This window comes from Dama dama, chromosome 9, assembly GCF_033118175.1.
Source record: "Dama dama isolate Ldn47 chromosome 9, ASM3311817v1, whole genome shotgun sequence".
NCBI classification, from domain to species: Eukaryota; Metazoa; Chordata; class Mammalia; order Artiodactyla; family Cervidae; genus Dama; species Dama dama.
The window spans coordinates 34517385-34534325 of NC_083689.1; the positions used below are offsets into that span (position 1 = coordinate 34517385).

General features: G+C 41.4%; 1 protein-coding gene across 1 annotated transcript in view; it reads right to left on the reverse strand.

Annotated features, from left to right (window-relative positions):
* Positions 1 to 16941, reverse strand: part of LOC133061320 (zinc finger protein 474) — a 73305-nt gene that overhangs the window by 8668 nt on the left and 47696 nt on the right. The gene's annotated exons all lie outside the window — the stretch shown is intronic.

Below are 16941 nucleotides of genomic sequence, written 5' to 3' on the forward strand. Positions count from 1 at the left end.
TTTTTTTAACATCAGGGTAAAAAGATAGTTCAAAAAGTTAATCTCTGAATCGACATAAGCACTATTTCTGATGTGAACTGTTTTTTTGGGGGGGGCAACTATTGATAAATGCTCCCACATAGCAAGTTTATTAGGGCTCACTGCATTTTGTTCTTGTTCTTTCAGTGTCCTGGGAAAGTCTGTTTAGGTTGGATGTAGCCAGAGGCAATTGAACACTTCAGGGGAAGTTTTCATATGTGTATATTTCTTTCAACTAACTTTCATATGTTTTTAATCATTTTTCTGGCCACTATTGGAATTATTATTCTATTTTCCATGCAGCCTTTTTTTTCTCTTTAGTTAATGTCTTTTCTCTGTCAGGAATGCCTCATGTTCCATCTTTTAGGCCAAGACTATGCAACACAAAGGGAAGTGGACATTTAACAGCTTTCCTTCTAATCAGTGTAGATGACCTGTCATCCATCCATTTGTTTTTAGTTTGCAATATCACATGGAGTCAAAAGGGAAAGAATAAGGATCTAGAAAAGAGTGGTTTAGTGGATAACCTTGAGAGGTGTTGATAGAAGAGGAATGGACATAGTTCCAGAAAACCTAGACTAGAATACCTATTTCAAATCGTTTCAAATAGCTTTCAATGACCTCCCTAAGTGTTCAGGCAGAAAGAAAACCACAGTGAACCACACAACTAAATAGCTAATAGAGCTTATAAAAGGACCTATAATAAATGGTCAGAAGGAAAAAATAGTCCTAACATTAACTACTATTGCATGAACCTTATTGAAAGAGATATTAAAAACTAAAGTGGAAGTTATTATTGAGGCTTTCCAGGTGGCACAGTGGTAAAGAATCCATCTGCCAATGCAGGAGATGCAAGCGATGCTGGATTGATCCCTGGGTCGGGAAGATCCCTTGGGGTAGGAAATGGCAGCCCACTCTAGTATTCTCGCCTGGGAAATTCCATGGACAGAGGAGCCTGGTGGACTACCGTCCAGGGGGCCGCAAAGAGTTGGACATGACTCAGCACACAGCACACACACAAATTTATTACTGGCAGTTTTACAGAGGATCAGAAACACTCTACACTTGGTCATTTCTTATATTAACCACACAATAAATACTAAGTAGTAATAAGTGAAATTATAGTTGTGTGGTGTTATTTATAGGAGAGTTAGGAGAACATTCTCCAACGATGTAACTTTGGGGAGATATGTTGTAAAATATCAATTAGTAACATATATGGAGCCATTAGCCCCTTTGAAAATCTAATGGTGGAATGGCCATCTCCCCAGAAATCATACATGTATGGAGAACCATGGATATGACTTAGAATGACTGGTGGACTCCCTAAAGCCCATCCGTTAGTCCCATGAAGGGAATGGTTGGGCCTTTGGTCAGAGCCAAACTTTTCCTTTCAAATAGATGCTCCTTTGTCCAAGGCATCATTTGGCACCATTTAAATGCCTCTAAAAGTACTGAGTGGAAGCCTGCAAGAACTTGTGAAATATACCACCTCTGACTTTAGGAAGGTATTAAGTTCTGCTTTGTGTAAAAGTCCCTAATGTACCTGTTGTCTTGACTAATATTAATAGTGCCCTCTTTTACTCTCTCAAACGTCCCTGTTAGTCAATAAACTACACAGACACTTTTGAAAAACATCAATTCATAAAATATAAGCAATCAAGAGATGAAACCAAAACAGCAAAAATAAAGCTTAGAAATACTGAAACTGTGAAACCATATGGAGAAATATGAATTTATAAGACTGGCAATGAATCCATTTAAACACAGAACTAAGGTAAAATGACTATAGAAATTATGATTAGAAAAGAGAATAGAGAAACAACATGTCTTGAGAAAAATACCTTACAAAAATTGAGGAGGGAGGGAGAGGTGAAAGGATGCTAATGATACTAAATTCTCCGACTTTCATGGCAAACAGTCAATTAAATCAGTATAATATTAAAATATGGAGTGAAAACCTAAAACAAATTCTTTAATAATTTATCTTTGTTTTTTAACATTGGTGGGTCCTTTCAAAACGAACACTCTTTTAGTGAAGAAATATTTTTCTGAAGTTCAGCAATATCATCAGATTGATTTGGCTCTTACTGTCGAATTCAATTAAATATATTATCTTTATCATAATAACTTCGATATGATGACCTCACTTCAATGAAAATATGCATGTCTATATGTTATTTACATAGACAGATGTCTGGAACGATATTCACTAAGGTCAACCTAAATTGTGGGTCATTTTTATGCTAATTTTATACTTTTATAGCAGCTTGAATTTTTATAATGAACTTGTGTCATTTTAATAAGAATAATAAAACAATAAAAAAATCAACTTCAGAGTCAAAACTTAGGCAGAGATTAGGTAATAAAATCAGTTCTAAAAGGAAAAATCAAGTGGAGTCCAAATTACTTTCTGAAATGACTGATGGTGATGATATTTAAGGTGTTGTATATAATACAGTTTAGTAGTATAACCAGTTAGTAATTGGCATTAAAATTAACATTAGGAATGAATACAGCTTTGCATAGAATAAAATCAATATACAATGCAAAATGAAAATATTGACTATCTTAAATTACATTATTCCAATAATGTTATCTTATTTTGTCAATCGTTTATAGTTGAATATATTAGTTAAATACTTGCATGATGCAACTTAACTGAAATCCTAGAATTCAGTTACAAAGGCCTGGAAAAATAATCTGAACACAGGATTTAGCACAAGTCTGTTTCCACCATAACATAAGATAGCTCTTCCTGATCGTTTTATTTTATTCAGACTTGTTTCCCTGGCTTGCTTGCATTCACCAAAAAATGAATTCACAAATAACTGGATGAGACTTGTAAGGTATGAGCCATCTTGTGTTGAAAAGTGACAGTCAAAAAGTTGGTTTGGGGGATGCATGGACTGAACCATTCCTTGGGGTCTATGTTGCCGACTGTGACTGGACTGAGAAATCATTGTCTAACATTCAGCCTCCCAAATGCTTTCCCACCCTGTGCCTCTAAAAGGTCACAGGTATAATTATCTACCTGCTACCAGGGAACAAAGGAAACCTCCCACATTTGCACATTGGAAGGCTGCAGTTAGCTGGATTTATTTGCTGTCATTGAAGTATCTAGCTTGCTGGTTTTGGAGAGGCTAGTTTAGTGGGGCTGGGCCAAAGCAGCCATATCGAAATGTAAAAGATGTCTTTATTACCAAATATGTATGTAAATAAAATGCCAGGCTCTTTCCCCCAAGTAACACATTTCACACATTACTTAGAAACAAACACTACTGCAAGTTTGATGGTCCTTTTTTCCCCTTCTAGGTTGCATGATAACATCCCTGTAACAACACAGCCACATGCCCTGTGTTCATTTGTGGATACTGATTAACCTGAGTCAAAAAGAGATCAGGGAAACTAGAAGTGTGGGAACATCCTGGAAAGGAAACAGTCCTTGTGCCCCGAACCACCACTTTGAGTCAAATAGGAAAAAGTGACCCACCTTAAGACACTTTCAAATCATCTTAGTTGTGATCATTAATCTGTAATGATGCAAGTCACTAGATGTAATAGTTTAAAATGGTGACCATGGGAAAGCATGCACAGGACAATCCTTGCCCTCCTGTCTCAGGACATGGCCTAGAATCGGCCCTGGAGGCTGGTGTGCACTTAGTATCTCAGATGGAGTGTGACTGGTCATGAGCACAGTCTGGTCATTTCTGCACGTATCTGGGTTGAATCATAGACATTTCAACTTCAGGAAAGCCAATAAAGCAATTGTTCTAAATATTGATATTGAAGTTGCACTGGGACCAGAAAGAAACCAGAGACCTCTGCTGAAAACACGGCTGAGATTCAGTCGGCAGATGAGACTGGCATTAACTGGAAACGCACTGGGAAGAAAGGACCGCAACTCAGGAGGTGGTTCAAGTGTAGCCCAGATGCTGCTGTTGAGGAAGAACACTCTGATTACAGGCCATGTGCCAGGCACTGTGCTGGAGACAGAATCAGAACTAGCCCTAACGGTGGGAATGATTGTACTTAAATTCACCACCTTTATTTGGGAAATATTTTAAATTTTTTCCCTAAGCTCTTTGCCTGAGGCAGTAAGTTGGGTTGACAGACCCCTAACTGGGGTGCATAGAGTCCATTCCCCTTGAAATTAGTCAAGAAACAAGGGAAGAGAGGGACTTGCTGCCTAGAGTAAGCCTTCTTGACCTCTCTGCCCATTGATATATTAGAACTCACACTCATTAGTTCCGAAGATTGTGCTCCAGATGGGAAACCTCTCTAGGATCCTGGACTTCTTTGTGGTCCTGAAAATTCTTAGAAGCTTTGGCTCCCAGATATCTGACCCACAAGAAAGGCCTCAATGCTCTGGAGTCTCCCACAGGTGATCCAGATGGTGTTTGGCAGCTGAGTTACCCTAAGCCCCGGCATGAAGCCTGTGTGCCTGGCCTCTGTGCTCAACTACACAACTCTGTGGGTCGTGTAATGGGTCCTTTGTGACCAGGCTGTCCTCTTTACAGCATCTCACCCAGGCTACACCATAGAACTACCTCCTCTCTGCTTCATATTCTGGATTTCAGACTGTAAACTGATGGACTCAGCACAGTTTCAGCCAATGGACATTCGTGTTTTATTTGACTGGCATGATGGTCTTAGAAGTTTCAAACGTGAATATCCTTAGGTGGGACTTACTCTCAGGGATACTCTACTCTCCACCACGTGCTATGGCCCTATATGCAGCTGCCAAACCCTGAAAGCATATGAGCTTGTGACTGAGCAGCCTGTTTTCCCACTCTCTCTTCAACTTTGTTGTTGTTCAGTCTCTCAGTTATGTCCGACTCTTTGCGAACCCATGGACTACAGCACGCCAGGCTTCCCTGTCCTTCACCATCTCCCAGAGTTTGCACAAACTCATGTCCATTGAGTCAGTGATGCCATCCCACCATCTCAGCCTCTGTCGCCTCCTTCTTCTCCTGCCCTCAATCTTTCCTAGCATCAGTCTTTTACAATGAGTTAGCTCTTTGCGTCAGGTGGCCAAAATATTGGAACTGAAATTCAGCTGCAGCATCAGTCCTTTCAGTGAATATTCAGGGTGTCCCACTTATCTCAACCAAAGGTATTTGCCTTCTATTTAATTTCTAAGAAATGAGCTAAACTTAGTTAATTTGCATGAATGTGCCAGTGGCTAGACATGGTTTGCTCCCTATCTAGGGGATCTTTGCATTTTAGCTGGGATTTCCTATGGAATCAGTGCTTTGAGTCAAAGGAATGAACCTCTGGCTCTGGAATTTAAGAAGTAGGGCAGCTGCTTTAGAAAATAAGTAGGCAGCAATATATTAGTGATTGTCACACTGAAATTTCCCTGCTCTCTTTGAATATAAGCACTTCTGCAATTGAGAACAGAACTTGACAGGAAGCTAGAAACCTATCCATAGGCAAAAGAAGCCCCTCTATGAAGGCAGGAGAGTCCAAGAGCACAACAGCACCCAGGAACTGTGCACGACCCTCAAGTCATTTACTTGCTGGAGGATTTTTTGCTTCCCTCACTTCTAGCTGGAACCCAGGTTGTCTAAAGCAGGGACCACCCTGCCAAGGCCTGAGGGAATTGTTCTGTGACTGTGCACCTTTTGAATGGGTGTCGTTCCATTCACAGTGTTCCTCTTTCTGCTTGACAAAATGAACATAAAGAATTTGGGCCATAGCTTCTGTTTCAGATTTTCCACACTCCTTATCCCTTCTATTAGGCCAAATAATTGAAATGTTTGTGGTGAGTGCACAAGGCATATCATAGCATGCCGTGAGGTCAGATGGGGAAATAAGAGGGAAAGTTTTTCTTCCTTATACTTGAGGGAAAAAAGAGCAAAACCTCTTAGAAATTCTAGTGTAAGACATGGAGAACAGAAGTATGGCTACCAAGAGGGGAGGAGGGGTTGGAAAGGATTGGGAGATTTGCGATTGGCATATATGCACTAGTATGTATAAAATAGACAACTGAGAACGGATTGTACGGCACAGGGACCTCTGCTCAACGCTCTGTGGTGAACTAAAGGGGAAGGAAATCCAAGGAAGGGGGGATGTGTGTATGCATATAGCTGATTCACTTCGCTGTACAGTGGAAATTAACACAATATTGTAAAGCTTGCCTGAGGGCTCAGTCGCTCAGTCGTGTCTGACTCTCTGCGGCCCCATGCACTGTAGCCCGCCAAGCTCCTCTGTCCATGGGATTCTCCACTCAAGAATACTGACTGTTGCCGTGCCCTCCTCCAGGGGATTGTTCCATCCCAGGGATAGAATCCGCAACTCTCGTGTCTCCTGCCCCGGCAGGTGGATTCTTTACCATTAGTACCACTGGGAAAGCAACCATACTCCAATATAAAATAGAAAGGAATCCTTGTGTATGTCCCAATATCGAAAATGTCTGACCAAGAAGCAGCTAACAATTACGAGGCACTTTCTAAGTGCCAGTCCCTGTAGTAAGCACTTAATGATGATTTATCTTAATACTTTTCACAATAATGCTCTGGATAAAATGCAGTATTCCCACTTTACAGACCAGGAGACTGAGGTACTGAGCTGTTAGTAAATGGTAAGGTTGCTTTTCACCCAGCCATTAGGTCTTCAGGCGGCCTGCACTGCCACTGTGAAGGAAACAGGGAGGTATTGACATGTGGTTGTTCGTCAGACATGATCCCAGGTTCTTCGCAGGTATTCTCATGGTTAACCTCTTGCTGCGAGGAACTGAGGTAAGGAGAAATCATTTGTTCAGAGATGTGTGATTTCACTGTGTATCTGTCATCTGATTCCAGATCTGTTTGATTTCTGCAGCTTCTAGAAACATGAGGGGGAAGGTCATCCATGGTCAGCTGAATATCATGCAGAGTCAGCCATTGCATGGGATTTAAGAGGAATCCACAAAATTCCTACTTCTGCTCTCTGGACTACCTCAAAAACTCATTCCTTTGGCTTAAACTGTCCCCCCCCCCCCCCCCCCCGCCCCAGATCCTCTTTCAAAATGCAAATAGTCCTATGAGAGTTTTCTATGAAGAATTTTATCAGATTTTCCCAACCCCCTTCCAACAATATCAAAGGACGGGGCTTGTGAAGGGTAGAAGAGGGTGCTGAAGGTGATGAAAGGGAAAGGAGATCCGGGTGACCCAAAGCAGTTCTCAAAGTCAGAACTTTGCCTGCGGCCATTTAAAACAATTTCAATCAAACTGACTGAGCTTGAAAGTGTATAATCAAGTTTCCATTCCCCCCAGGCATGTCCTACATATGCAGAAAAAGTATCAATAGCATTTTACTATATAGGAATAACTGTGTAGTTCAGTCTCAAACCTCAACAATTGCAGTTTGATTGTCTAAAAACCACTGGTATTTCACATTTACTTCTAGTATTTTCAAACAATTTTACCCAAATGTCACATCTGGAAGGATCGTTGTTTGAAATTAAATTGTTTTTGGAAATCACTGGATGCCACATAAAGGAATTTTCCAATCCAGCCTGTCTATTGGCCAACTATTAAAGAGTCTGCTACATGTGATCTGGGCATTTGTTTTGCTCCGTTTGACAATAAGAAAGACTTGGCCATTCATTTGGAAACGCTGTTAACATTAGAGGATTTTCATGTACCTGATTTTTAAAAACAAACTATTGGTATTTTGAATATATGCTTGGCATTTTAGTTATTTACTTGCTCGTCCTGAGATAACAAAGGCTGAAAAATAGAAGTCAAAGAATGAAATCCAAATGAGAGCTTCTGTTTATGAAAGGAATACAGTTTCTTAGCTAAAGTTTTTTCCTTTTCTTTTTTCTTTTCACATTTGAGATAAAAGTGGTTGTTTTTTTTTTTTTTCCTGATCCCTTGGAAAGATATTGGTTGAAAAGTGAGGTGTTTTTGGTGTGGATTCAACCTCTTGGCAAAGTCTGGTAAGAACAACTTTCCCTGAAGAAAATGGGTGTAGCCCTGCTGTTTGGTTCCTGGGCTCTTCAGTTTGGCTCCAGGCCTGACCTTCATATTCAGACAGCTTCCGGGTCACGGGTAAAACGAAGCAATGGGGGAAGACAGAAAAACCTAATAATTGTGGCAGGCACTCAGTTTTTCCAGCTTCTAAAGTTTGAGAGAAAAAAAAGGACAGCAGGGGCACTATCTGACCTGGAACATGGGAGCAGGGTTATTTCCGAAGCCTGCTTTGTCTACAGCTTGTATGCTAGAGGGCCCCCAGCTCTGGGAAAGACCCAGGAAAGAAGTTTTCCAATGAAAAGAAGAAAGATATCATCTTGGATATAAGACAGAAAGGATTCTATCCTTAAGAAACAGTTTTGTTATTTGTTGTCTTCTCCTCTCTTATCAGTTTTTGGTTCCAATCTCTCACTTTCCTCTCTCTCTCTTCCCTCGATTTCTTATTTCCTGAAGCTTTAGTTTGGGACAAGTGATCTCTTTATGTTTTTACCTTCTCTACTTAAACAAAGGTAGATGTGAAAGTTGCTTAGGGACTTTTAATGACAGGATCATGGCATCAGAGTTGATGCTTGGATTATTGGAAATTCGTTGAGTTCCTCCACTTATTAGACCCTTCTTCAATTTTGCAGGGCCTCTTTCTCCCTATAGGGCTTCCCTGGTAGCTTAGTGGTAAAGAATCTGCCTGCCAATGCAAGAGACGCAGGTTTGATACCTAGGTTGGGAAGATGCCCTGGAGAAGGAGACGGCGACCCACTCCAGTACTCTTGCCTGGGAAATCCCACGAACAGGGGAGCGTGGTGGGCTACAGTCCATGAGGTCACAAAAGAGTTGGACATGACTTAGTGACCAAACAATAAAGCTTCTCTGCCTATAAGAGCCTCAGAAAGATAAATATGTGAAAGAGACAATGGATGTAAGAAGGAGATGAGTTACATAATATAAAGGGAAAGTAAAAGAATTAGTCCTATGTCAAATTTCCTCAATGATTTTGTTCTTCATAAAGTTGTACTTGTCCTCACACTAGCAGTGAAACCCTGTTCATAGGACAACTACCTCCATTTCAATGGAACTTTTACAAGGTTGTGTCACACTGACTTTGGTGGAGTGCGAAGAATTTGGGGAGAGATTTTAATTGTTGACCTTGGAATATGGATTTCTAAGAACTATGTATATCCGTTCAGTCATTACATAAAGGTTTCCCCTAAGCATCTATCACTGGAATATGTGGATGTGTGTGTGTTTGGGACTGGGAGAAGGGAGATGAGGGTAACATGGAGAGGAGGCTTAGGAAGACACATGAAATCGTTTAAACCAGATAAATTCCTTGAGAGTACAGCATATTGTAGTTCTGTTCATTTTAGGCTTGAAATAATATTTGAATTTGTAATATGTGATCCTCTCCTTTCACAGAGGTTACAATCAGTATTTTTCTTTTCAGAGAAGCAGAAAGGCACATACTGGAGCACCTATTGTTACATACATGACCATCTACTGTTGCTTTCATCTTGGGGCTCTGAGAGAGGTAGCTATATCTATTATGGCCTCTCTCTCTATGGCTATGTGATATATAATTATAATTTGAGGCTTACTTTTAGAAATGAATATGTTTGACAGAAACCAACACAATTCTGTAAAGCAATTATCCTTCAATTAAAAAATAAATAAATATAATAAAAATTAAATTAAATTTAAAAAATGAATATGTTAGAGTATAATTTGTATCAGTTTAGTTCAGTCGCTCAGTCGTGTCTGACTCTTTGAGACCCCGTGAATCGCAGCACACCAGGCCTCCCTGTCCATCACCAACTCCCGGAGTTTACTCAAACTCATGCCCATTGAGTCGGTGAATTTGTATAGGTGAGTAATTTCTATGTTAGGAAGCTATATATCAATTTCACTGATGATGCTGTTGCTCTAAAATGTGTAACTCTCACCCTCAACACACAATTCACACACGCTGTATACACACATAGAGTCCTTTGATTTGGTTTCTAGAGCCATCAGTGCAGAAGAGAATGATCTTGTTACCTTAAGGTTGCGCTTAGTTCACCTGAGAGCCGTGGGATCCTAGAATGCTGCCCTGATATTCAGGCATGGTTGGCACCAAGAAAAGATGAAGAAATGGCACGTGGAGCCAGCTATTAGTGGCCCAGCTGGCAGCATCATCAAGGGGTGGTTTGTGAGGTCGAGCCTAGTTTTCATGACATCAGCACTGCTGAGTCTGAGTAGGTGAACTAGGGCCACTGAAGAAGACTATATGAGTAGGAACCACCAGAAGGACCACACTGAACTTTTTTCTACCACTTCTGAAGAGTTCCAAGTCATTCTTATGTTTAGGAACCAGAGGCAAATGGTTCTAGGAGCCTTAGTCTTGATTTCAGAAACTCAGTTTAACCGAAGGCATGAACAGACAAAGGACTAAGAAGACCCTTAAGATTTACTTTTCTCTCTCTCTTTACACATCTTTCCTCCTCATCTGATAGTCCTGATAAGCCCACCTGGCATTTCACTGAGAAAATACAAGCTAACCGACTGTAGCTCCTTTATCTTCCCACCAACAGCCTACAAACTTGCCTTCACTTGCCTTCAACCTCCTCCTGAAATAGAGAAACATCCCCTGGCACTAAACCCCTCCACTTCACAGGTTGGAACCCCAGCCCTGGTTCCCATTTCTCCTTCAGGTTTTACATTTGCTCTTGTCCCCTCTCCTGCTTTTTTTTTAACCTTCCTCTCTTTACTGGCTCCTAATCCAAAAGAATCAAATATAGTCTACAAGCTCACATCTTTTAAGGGAGCCTCTCTTAACTGAAAATCTCTATTTCTAGCCTACCTATTATTTCTCTCCTGATCTCTAAGCCAAATTTCTCTCATAACACATCCAATATCCCCATTCACTCTGCAGCCCCCATCATGACTCTGAATGTGTTCTCTCCAAGTTTGTCAAACTAAATCCACATGGCCAAATCAAATAGATTTTCTGGCATTCACCTTGCTCCATCCTTCATCCTACCTATGTGCATTGCATACTGTTCCCCACACCCTTATTCTCCACATTTCCTCCTGTCACAGTTCTCAGGGCACCATACTCTCAAGTCATTTATCCAGCATTTCCAGTCAGTCATTCTCCAGCTCCTTCTCCTCTAACCCCTAAATACTGTAATGCTTCAGGGTCAGTCCTGGGTTGATTTTTGAGCCCTACACTCATTCTGATGACTTTAAATATATATTAACAATGCACAAATGTATATCCCAGCCCCCTTCCTCTTTTGAGATTCAAACTTATATATTCAGCTTGACTTATCTAGTTAGAGGTCTCACAAGCATTTTTTTTTTTTTTTTTTTTGCCAGTCTCATAGGAATTTTAGTTTCTATTTGGGAAGAAAATAAAGTCTTATAGTTACAAATGACTATAACAAAAAATGATTTTCAATAAATGATAGACATATAGTATAAATAGATCTCCATCTGCTTGCACTGTCTTAAGATATTATCTTGGCTGAAATATTCCTCTATCAATGTCTGTTAGTTGTGTTTAATAACTTAAGACATATACATTCAGCACAAATAAAACTGTCCTTCTACCCCTCACTGGTTACACATACGTTCTGTGCTTACCCAATTCCACCCACTGTAGAACTTTCACCATTCTTTCAGATCTATTTAAAATGTCTCACAAGTGTTGTGAATTCAGTTACGTCCAGAATGGAACAACTGGTCTTCATCCACAACAGCCTATCTGTTTCTCAAGTTTTTCCCATCTTAGAAAGTGATACAACTGGTACAGTTGCTCAATTTAGAAATCTGGGAGTCATCCTCAACCCTCTCCCTTACTCCTCCACATCCCAACTATTGTCAGGTTCTGCCCACTATCCCTTATTTCTATCTCTGATACCAACACCCTAGGCTAGGCTTTCATCCACTTTCACCTGGATTCCTGCAGCAGCTGAATAACGGGCATCCTTGTGTCCACTGGGCACCTCTGCTGTTTCCACAGCTTTATGGTGTGTGCCTGCCCCTCCCTTAATTTGACTCTAACTACTTGTGGACTTTTTAGTCCCATTTTAAGATCTTTCTTACCTCAAGGCCTTCACACAGAATGTCTCCTGGCCAGAACGTCTCCTCCTCCTGCCTTTCCCTTCCCCCGACATCCTCTTGGCGAATGTTTTCACACCTTCCATGTCTCAGCTGAAATGTCACTTCCTCCCAGAGGTTTTCTCCAACCAAGAACCTGAATGTCTACCTCCCACCATTAGACTGTCACATTAGAACTTGAAATTTTATATTTATTTTTATTTATTTCATATCATCTCTTCCATAAGGCTAAAAATTCCATGAGATCAAGAACTGTGTCTTTTTAATGATTCTACATTTAGTACTTAGTCCAAAGTAAGTAAGTGAAGTCGCTCAGTCGTGTCCAGTTCTTTGCGACTCCATGGACTATAGCCTACCAGGCTCCTCCGTCCAGGCAAGAGTACTGGAGTGGGTTGCCATTTCCTTCTCCAGGGGATCTTCCTGACCCAGGGATCGAACCCAGGTCTCCCACATTGCAGGCAGATGCTTTACCATCTGAGCCACCATGGAAGCTCAAGAAAGCCTAACAAGAATGATCTGTTGAATGAACAAACTTTTGTCCTCTTAACCCTGCTTAACTAACACTCATAAGCCTGGCAGCATAGCCCTACCCTTTTCGTATGACACGTAAGCTTCTCTCTTTGGTGACATAAAAAGGTGTGGGTCTTTGGAGTTAGACACATCTGGCTCTGACACCCACGACTGAACCCAATGTGTGACTCTAGGTTAGGTGCTAAACCTCAAGTAGGGAGATAATAGCTGTCTTATAGTAACATTATGAAGATTAAAATGAGAATATCAATATAAAGTACCGACCATAAATGCATTCAGTACAAGTTATCTCCCTTTATTGCATGCCTCCTAATAAGCTCCAAATACTTTTTACCTGGGTTGGGAAGTTGGCACCCACTCCAGTACTCTTGCCTGGAAAATTCCATGGACAGAGGAACCTGGTGGGCTACAGTCCATGGGGTTGCAAAGAGTCGGACACTACTGAGCGACTAAGCACACAGCACAAGCACTTTTTACCTCACACACACACACACACACACACACACACACACCTTAACAGTGTTGCACGACACGAGCCCATCCACTCTGCCCCTCTGAGTCTTTCCGAGTCTCTGATTGTGACTTTCTAACTAAGAGGTTTGCCTTTGGAGAATGAGATACTTAGCGATGGAACAGCACTGATGATATTAAATCAAATACATAACTGTAGTCCTAAATAAATGGAATTTGTATTATAAGGGCATGTTCTCAAATATATTTGGAAGTAACACAGAGAGAAAGGCAATAAATAATATCTTTGAGGGTGGAAGGTATTACTCTGAAAGAAAACAGCAGATGGCAGCACCAGATGCTGGAGACGTGTCTGACGGGATTGCAGCTCAGACCTCTAGGACGCTAAGGGTAGCTTAAAACTGCATCCAGAGAAACAAATCTTCCTTAAAAAAAGAAAAAGACTTCCCTGAAGAAAAATAATGCCTATTTTATAACATAGTATTGGATTTTTAGAAAGAGTGTTTCACATGTTATCATCAAAATACTAAGAAAATAACCCCAAGCATTATGTAACTAATAAAAGGTAGTTAAACAAAGCCTTCATTCTGGGTTGTAGTAATATTTAATTAACTGTCAATCTGTGTTGCAGTTAGCCAGGAAGGCCTTAAGTCAAAGACTGAAATACTATCAGCTTATAGAAAAGGGCAAACTTTTCCCCAAATATTAAAGGCAAATGTTAAAACATGTCCACTCATATTTAAAATAAGGGTCGATAGTGACCTTCATTCTTGCACTTCCAGCATCACTGAGGGCACTGCTTGCTAAAACAGAAATCAAAGGATCACGTTAAACTTTAAACTGATAATCTCTAGTTTCCCACATTATGCATCAAATTTCATCTGCAAGTAACATGACTTTTAAAATCTTGCTAAATAGGACATTGCTTGCTCAGGCTTTGCTTCTCCTAGAGGGAAAAGGGGGAGTGCGATGCTGCTCTGACATCACGTAATAGTAGAGAAAACCCTTTTAAATAAAAATCCACTTTGTGGACGTCATTCCTCTTTCATACTGCTTGGTGTCTTTCACAACGTCACTGCAATCAGAGAGAGTGAATTCAGTCTTCGATTTTGGATGACAAGCAACGGGACAAGTTCAAACCCATCCCGTGGTGAGTGGCAAAGCAGGGCTGGCGCAGAATGCCCATTGATGACGGGTTGGGGGGATTGTCTTAGGGATCTTGGCGGTGTTTGTTTGTTTAGATTTGACCGAAGGGTAATAGGAGCATTTGTCATCAGAGAACCGAGCCAGTCGATGCAGGAGGAACACTCTGAGCGGAGGGTAACTCACGCTGCCAGCGAAACAGTCATTGTTGCCCAACTGCAGTGAACTGTTTCCAAAGTTCTGTGGTCATAATTCTGAAAATGTTTTTCTCACCTGAGTTCACTATGATATTGAGCCCCCTGAAAACACTGGGACAAGATCACTGATTCTAACATGAAGTCAGATCAAGGATTCTAGAGGGAAATTGTTCTAACTGGCCCGAGGAGAAAGGAAGCAAACGTCTGAACTGAAAAAACTACGCGTGTGTCTCACAGTCAGCCAAAAGTCGGCCGCCACAGGCAGATGAAATTCTGAAATCCAATAATGCACAGGGCGTTTTCTTTATGGAAATGAACGATTCACTGCACTATCTAAATCTTACATAATACAAAGAAAAGAAAAACAGCAATAGATAGAGTCCAATCGCAACCACAAGAGAAAACTACGTTCCCTGGGAGAGGCTTTCTGCCGAAAGCGCAATGCAGTGGCAAATGTCTTTTCAAGGGAAGGAATAAAGTCCGTTGGTTCAAGAGGTCTTATTCCTCTTGGAAGCCTAGGAGTTTTCTCCATTTTAATGAACCCTAGCTTGCTCCAGATCTGGCAGCTGAAGGGACCCTAGGTTGGATGACCTTACTATGCCCTCCACTAAAGCCTGTGTGGTCCCCAAACAGGCCAACGCACATCTGACGGTGGTGGGTGCCAGTTTCTCACTGACATGTGCCTTTTCAGGTCAGGAGCAGAGTTGGCTATGCTCTGACATAGCTGTCGTGTCCTCTTGATGCCCTTGTTTTGACGGACTCCCTCTGATCTAAACATGAAAGTCACTGACAGCCATCACTGGCCTCCCGTTCTGACAGTCTCCTCTCCAGATGACTCAGTGAGTCAGGAGGTATCCTCCTGTGAAGCTGGGGGCCCAGGCCAGCCTATTTTAGCAGTTGTGACTGAGTGAGAACATGCTCTGCTCAGCCTGCTGGCTCCATTCTTGGGAGCACAAAGTCTGTGTTACAACAACCAGCATGAGCGTTCTGACCACACTCTTCCCTAGCTCAAGTTCTGTAATGAGAACATCTAAAGATAATGCATACAATCAGGAAACAGTGCTGAATGTCCGAACACTAACCAGAGTTCTTGATTTGTGGCTCTAAGACATGGATTCTTTTGCTCGCTGAATCCAGACCCCACACGTTTTGGAAGAAAAGCAACAACCAAAAGATGAGAAAAACAGTTCATGTTTATGAGACCAGCCTGAAGCCCATGCCACACTTATGAGTTTGGGTTTTCATTCGGCAAAGAAACTAGCTGTTCTTTCTTCAAGTTCATTGGAAAATATGCCCATTAGTCTGACTCTTCGGCTTTAGAATCATTGTTTTGGAATCTTCTGAGCCAGTAAGTGAAAGATCATTTCATTTTAAACATGGAAGTTTGGAAAACGTGCCTGACATTTGCCCAAGTAATGCGATAAAAAAATAAAAAAGTAATGAACAACAATTGGACTAAAAACAAAGGATGCCTTCCCACCCCCCAATCAGTCTGGTTTAACTGTTTACATTAGCTTGGGTTACCCTAGTTTCCTGAAAATAGTTCACTTAAAGAACCCCTCCAGGTGGGGTGTTTCAAGCAGCAAGTCATAGAGAGAAGACCTTGACCGCCTCCTATTTCTCATGATTTGATGTTCTCTAAAGTGCGACACGTGGCTAGACAACCACTTCCCTGGCTTCATGGCAAAAGGAAGCCCATGGGCCACACCTTATCTTGCAGGTAGCCACCCTCATAAGCAACCTTCCCCAATCCTGGTTGATGATGAAATTTCAGGTCAAGACCCAGTGACACTTCACTATATAGGCTGGGGACCCCTAGGGTCATGCTTATTTACAACTGCCCAAATCAGGGGTCACAGCCTGATATCTAACCCAAACATAGGGTACAGAGCAGCAGCAGGAACTGAGCATTTCCCAGATCCATGAACACACCTAGTTGACTCTTGGTCTGCGTGGGCGTTAATTCCACATATACTATAGCCGTGTAAGCATGAAAAGAAAACATGCTGCACTTTCAGTTCAGTTCAGTTCAGTCGCTCAGTCGTGTCCGACTCCTTGCGACCCCAGGAATTGCAGCATGGCAGGCCTCCCTGTCCATCACCAACTCCCAGAATCTACTCAAACCCATGTCCATCGAGTCGGTGATACCATCCAACCACCTCATCCTCTGTCGTCCCCTTCTCCTCCTGCCCCCAATCCCTCCCAGCATTAGGGTCTTTTCCAGTGCTGCACTTTAGAGCATGTTTATTTCTACAAGTGCTTCAGTGCTTAATTACTGCTAAAGTCATTTGGGGTTTTTGACACAGATTCTATTTTAGTACGATAAACTCAGCATAACCCAGTGTTGCCAAAAGTGAATTCCTAAGGTAGATTACTAAAATAAACCAGTAATAAATATTGGCTGTTGGAATGGGAATTATATCTCTGTAATGTAGACACAGCATTACTGACTCATTTTCAAATAACAATCTCTCCCAAGGATTATTGGTATGAGGGATTCAGAGAAGAAAGAAGTCCATCTCTCTTTT